The following is a 6,337-nucleotide window of genomic DNA, read 5'->3' as shown; positions in this document are numbered from 1 at the left end:
GTGGATGAATGGCGGTGCAGGCTTATATTTTCTTGTGTTTCAAGTGTAATTCCATTACGTAACATCCAATATACAATGAAGTATATGTTTTTACAAAGAGTTACTTTATTAAATATATATATTTCACTTTAAAATAAATATGTCACTAATAACCTCTTTTGCCTTCTTATCTCACAGGCAAAAACTGTTAATGCAATTAGTATAAAAACATTGAAAGCTACAGGATCACAGTTCTATTTCTAAAAGCAAGACCAAAGGCAGTGACATTTCAGTTTAAGGAGACAGTTATAGTGACATACCGTATGAGGAAACAAAAGCTCAAGCACATTTATTTGATGTGCCACATTTATATGTATTTATCATTTAATTTTTATCTGACTGATGATAAGCAAAGTTCTATAGGGAAAGAAAGGGTTAGTAGACTAAAACAATAATAGGAAAGTTCTTTGCATATTTTTCTTATAAACCCTACATTTTATTTTTAATTGTATCTGTCTATTCTTATATGAACTCACCATCCAACTCTGTAAATCTCAGATAAACGGTAGTAGCAGATGTTCAACATCTTGCAGGTCACATTCCCTATAGAGGAAGAAATATTGACAGGATTTCAGTATTTTTCATGTGTAACCCCTTTATATAAGTCCTAGAACAGAGGTGGAAAAAACCATCACTCAAGTAATCCTCTTTCACAAATGAAAGCAAAACACTTATAGCTAACTTGGCCTCTGTGGATAAATTATGACTTTGGAACAGAATCTTAACTAGCAATCAAAGCACAGTGGAAACTCTTATACTGATCATGATTTCTTATTATTCAGGAATTTGTATAATGCTAACAAGAAAACTGCTTGTCTATAAAGAGTGAACAATGCTTAAACACCTACCACTACCAACTTGGACACCATCTTATAATATCTAACAAAACACATATATTCATACCAGTTCGTAAGTATGAATTGGGTGAAGTGAAATCTCTTGAAAAATTAAATATGAATACACATTCTGAATACGTCTGTTACTTGCTTTTGAGTTGTAATACAAGTTTCCTGACAAAATTTGAATATGGACATTCAGTTGGTAATAGCAAAATCAGCTGTGGAATAAAAGAATTCACAGATGTTTACAAATAGTTTGGTTATTTTGCCTAATTGGTCTTTTTCTAAGCTATTAGACTTTGTATGGTCTAAATGAAATATATGTATGTATCCTAAAGCATTGAAAAAAAAAAAAAAGAAAGACAAAGACAAGCATAATATATGTACCAGATAAAATTAAGTATGAGCAGTTCCTTTACTCATACTAATAAAAGAATAATTTATGCGTATACTGTTTAATAGGGACTGACAATGAGAAAATATATATTGTTAAAATTTTATTTCCACATGATGATAATCAAGAGGTACATCCAGTTGTTTGTGCAGATATGTTGCCTTATCATTAACCTCCAACTTCACTTCCTTGAACTTTAGCTTGCAGAGTCTCCAAGTCTATATATAGAAATCATTCTTGACATTGCATTTCTGAGAAGTTCACATATAGCGTGGCCTCTTGGGCATAGCTCCGCTTATGTGCTGTTTGCCTGTGAATATTTGTACACCCCTAAATTATCTAGGCCTTTTTTTTTTTCTTTTTTCCCCTCTGGATACTTATTTCATGGACAAGATTGTGAGTAATGAAAAAGTGTGATTTTCGATTTATTTTTTTTTTAATTTCAGTAATTATTTTCCAGTAGAATTCTTAACCCATAAAATAGCTACTTCACATATGAAATGTGTCTGTATTATTGCTTTCTTTAAATGCACTAATACATACAGGAATGTTATTGTTCAACCTACAAGATATAATTTCCCCATAGAGAGATTTTTAAATGAAATACATAGGTTTGCAGTCATTCTTTATGACAATCCAGTGACATTTCAGTGACAAAGGAAGTTAACATCATGAATATTTTTGTATGCCTGGCAATATTGTCCACTATTTGTAATAGAGCACTAAAGCATTGATCTTGAGCATTTGTAGCCCAGGGATACATATTTTTCAAAGAAACTCTTTGGTCATGTTGAATAATTTCTATTCTACCTACAGTATCTGATTTGCTTTAGAGGCACTTACAGCTGTGTCAGTAAAACTGAGATTGATTAGGACCACAGCATAGGAATACATAAGGCATGAAACCATGTAGTACATTGTCTTAACCGTTTTATCCTTTAGATTGTTTTCTTTCACTTAATTTGTTTTCACCTAGATAAAAATCAAACCAATCCATACAAGACTTCTTAACCCTAGTCTCAATCTGCCCTCCAATTAATTCCTTCTTCAACAATTTATCCAGCTCCCTCTTCAGTTAATTTAAACTTCTTGTTAGAGAATCTTTGACATATTCCATATTTCAACAATGTGGTTATAGACAGGTCAATGGCTTATTTAACTACATCCTATGACCTTTTGGTTCTGGACTAGTCACTGATTCAAACTCTGTTTTTCTGACCAGTCTGTTCTCCTAGTCTCAGAATTTAAAACACTTCCAATTAGTCACTGTTTAATTGCAACCAGTAAAGGCAAAATGTGTCAAATGAGAGAATGTGCCTTCAAACAAACCAAAAAGTAACATTTTTGAAAAAGAAACTTTCTGCTTTCTTAAGCAGAAAAATACACTTAAAGACACAGTTTACTTTGCCTATGTAAGGTATCCATCAATCGATTTTTTTCCCCCACTGTGTTCCAACTGTGCTTTAAATCTCAGCTTGTTTTGTTGCAAGTGTCACATGGCTTACAGCTTAGCAGCATCTGAATTCATGATACATTAATATTGAGATGAAAGATGTAAGGTTAGGTCCATCATATAACTAGAAAAATTATGTTTTCTTAGTCATAAGAATTAAATTTATAACTAGTAAATTCCAAAGGTAACAACATTGTAATAGGAAAAAAAAAAAAATCTTGATTGGTTGGTTGGTTGGTTGGTTTTGTAAAGCCTTATTATTCATTATTTCCAAAAACTTGATTTGCATGATAACATTCTTGGAAAATTCCAAACAATATTTTGGAGATCACGAAACAGAACAACACCCATGGAAAAGAAAATAACTGGGTGAGTAAAAAAAACAACAGAGTGAAAACTAGGAATGAAGTTCAGGAATAGGGAGAATAAAATTAGGAAAAAAAAAAAAAGGATTTAAAAAAAAAATGGACCATGACTAATGAAGAACAAACTAGCAGAAAGACTGTCTGAGACACAGAAGTTTAAAATAAGAATAATAGAAGCTAAACAGAAGCTAAACGTGTGTAAGGAGCTCAAAAGCTTTAAAACTGCTGAAAGGCATATGCTGAGTGAATTGCCGTATTGTTTTGTTTCCAGAAAGGTGATTATCTTCTTTAAATTATGCATTCCAAATAATCTTAGATGAACTAGCCATAACAAAAGTCACTCTCACAACACTCCTATTTCTTGGTACAATCCCACAAACTCCTTTGTTACCAGTTTTCACAATATGAACATCGTCCATCTGAATAAAAAGAATTGAGAACCACTTTCAACCCTAACTGCTGCCTCAGCTCTATTTCCCTTAGCTTAGTGAAGGTGCCAGGTACTATTACCAGTTTAAATTTCTTTTGTGCAGTGTCAGCCTTGTTTGTTTGCATGTTGGATTTCCATTCTGCAGGGAGCCACAGCTCTGTAATAATCTGTTCTTAGTCAAGCGTGCTGCCAGTTGAGCAAGTGTAGCTGAAGTCCGGTATGGCTGAAGAGTGACCTTTTGACTGAGCCTAAAGGCAAAAAAAGAACTATACTCAATATAGAAGTAGGATTTGGCTATCCAGAAAAATATAAATGCTTCTCCTTCTTCTTTTATGACTTCAGGCTTTTTGATTCTCATACTTATTACATCTATCAGTATTCATTAACTATGTTCTTCAGAGATTTCCCCATTCCTAATTTATATGGCGTTGGCATGGTGCTCATGAATGTGCCCTTTTCCTTTGGCTGGATAATCTCATATACAAGTGAGTATTCAACTACAGTCTTCTACAGTCTTTAAAAAAACAATTTACAGACCTGCCTTGTAGTCCAGATCTGTCTGCTTCTGTCCATATTCAATTTATGTCCTCTTCCTTCAGTTTTCTTTTGTGGCAGGCTTTATAAAACATGGCATGGTTAAAATACAAAGTTTAGCTGTTTTCCCTCAAAGATAATCCTTTGATCTACCTGCGGTATGAAAGGTAGCAGCATCATCCTTTGTCTATACCACCAAGTTGAGACTATACAAGTCTTAGGGAGTTTTGTTTTGTTTTGTTTTAATGTCAAACCACTCTCTACTGGGCCCTGAACTAGTCCTATGCTCTTTACCAGTCTCTTTTAAATCAAATTTTGTTAAATGCAGATGGGACATATACTCATGTATACAGTACATAGATAAATGTGTATGATACAAGATAAATACAATTTCTTCCATGACATAATTAACTTATCTCTTCTAATCTTTGTGAACTGCAGTTTTACCATACGTTAGCAAAAAGTGTTTTGTTGTTAATTATCAGCATGATAATCTCTGGAAAACCAGGAAGACACTAAAAATCTTCCATCAAAACTAATACACTTACCTAATTAAAACAATTAATATCCATTTATACAGTTTTCTTTTCCAAATATCAGCACTTTAAAATCTCTGTTTCCCCTCCCCTAAAAAAATTTTGTCTGAAGTCTTTGATGAACAATTAACATCAGAATGATTTTTGAATCAACTTTTCTTGTAGTATGTGGGTTTGTTTTACTTGAGCTGTACTCTGCTCTGAAAGCTTGGGCATTATCCTGTTCTTACTAATTTCATTCTCAAGAAAATCTACATCAGAGTGAAGGCCGAATACAAAAATGTTATTAATGTAATATTAATTAAATTTTAAATTTATTTAAATATTTTAAAATTAAATTAATTAAATTTGTTCTGTACTGTGAAGTGCTCTAGTATTACAATCATTCATGCTAGTGATAAAGCTTGTTCATGATATTTATGTAAATACATTTCTCTCAGGTTCTATTTGTCTCCAGAATTCGTTTTTCCTTTACAAGAGAATCCTCTTGAGATGTCACATACCATAACATAAAACACAGCTTAAAACCTATCAAGATAAAATTAATATAAAGAAAATAATCTTGAAAACAGCATCAACATGGTCCAACACCCTCAGTAAAGATCAATACTGCAATACTGCGCCTGCTAGTAGCAGGCAGGCAATACTTCAAATACTTCAGCTTTACGTAATTCACTCACTGTTCTGCTTTTTTTTTTTTTTTTTTTTTTTTTTAAAGCTATTAGCATGGCAAAATTCCAGAAAGTCCATTTCTTGTTCCAGATGCTTCATGTCACTATCTGTTCATACTTGATTTACATTTACAATTCCTTCATCTGCTGTACAGGTTTCTCTGTGTCTATCATAAGTTACTGCACTTACTTCTACTTCTTTCTGTTGCAACAGAGTTATCAAGACAGGCTTTTATGTGAAATAGTTTCCTCTACAGCATTCCTCAGTAATTTTCTCCCATCTCATCCACTTCCTAAAACTAACTGTTAGCATACACAGAATATTGTTTCTCCTTCAAGTTAAGCTGTCCAGACATTTACCTTTGTCAAAACAACAAAGTTTTCTCAAATCCATTGAAATGTGTGATACACTCAATCCTGAACAGTTACACAATATACTGAAATATAAAGGAGATAAGAAGTCTGGATATCTCTCCAGTCCTTTTTTTTTTTTTTTTTTTTTCCTGCTGATTTCTTACATACCTCTGTTTCACAGTAGCGGGTTTTAAAATTGCTTTTCTTTCTATACATAAGACATGCTTCTGTCTTGAAGAGTGATGGCCACAGTAGGAATATGAAAAACATGACAAATGAAGTTTAGGACAAGGAACCTAATACCAAACAATATATTTGATATGTATCTACCACAGTCCACTACGTAGTAAAGACAGAGACAGTATAGTAGAAAGTTAATGAGCTAACAAGTACATCTTGTATTGACATTTCAAACAAAAGCATTAGCCTGAATTATTTTTTTTTTCTTCTAAGGTTTTAAGCAAATGCATTTTAAATGCAGTTTTCAGTGAGAGCATTAATTCTTCTAGAGAGCTATCCCCCCCATTCCTCCCCTCCCCCCCCCCATCCCCCGTTGCAGCAAAAGCTGGGCTAGAGCCATTGAAATGTTAACATAAATTATGAAAAGAGGGTTTTACAAGTAATTAAAACTAATACTTACATCTTATTTCTCAAGTATATGTCAATGGGATATCATTAGATGTAATACATGGAACAGGATAGAAGAAAATAATGTATATGTA

The 6,337-nt window shown here is 32.9% G+C and overlaps 1 long non-coding RNA gene across 1 annotated transcript; it reads right to left on the bottom strand.

The window, feature by feature from the left end:
* Window positions 1–388: 388 nt before the first annotated feature.
* LOC106045653 (uncharacterized) lies at window positions 389–4,671 on the bottom strand. The gene is made up of 3 exons (XR_001212898.3): window positions 4,058–4,671; window positions 3,601–3,768; window positions 389–582 (listed from the first exon to the last, which is right to left on the bottom strand). It is a non-coding gene; the product is annotated as an uncharacterized lncRNA (long non-coding RNA).
* Window positions 4,672–6,337: the final 1,666 nt, after the last annotated feature.

Source organism: Anser cygnoides, chromosome 1, assembly GCF_040182565.1.
Source record: "Anser cygnoides isolate HZ-2024a breed goose chromosome 1, Taihu_goose_T2T_genome, whole genome shotgun sequence".
Lineage (NCBI taxonomy): Eukaryota > Metazoa > Chordata > Aves > Anseriformes > Anatidae > Anser > Anser cygnoides.
Note: the sequence above shows the minus strand (reverse complement) of the source record. Positions and strands in the feature narration are given on the sequence as shown.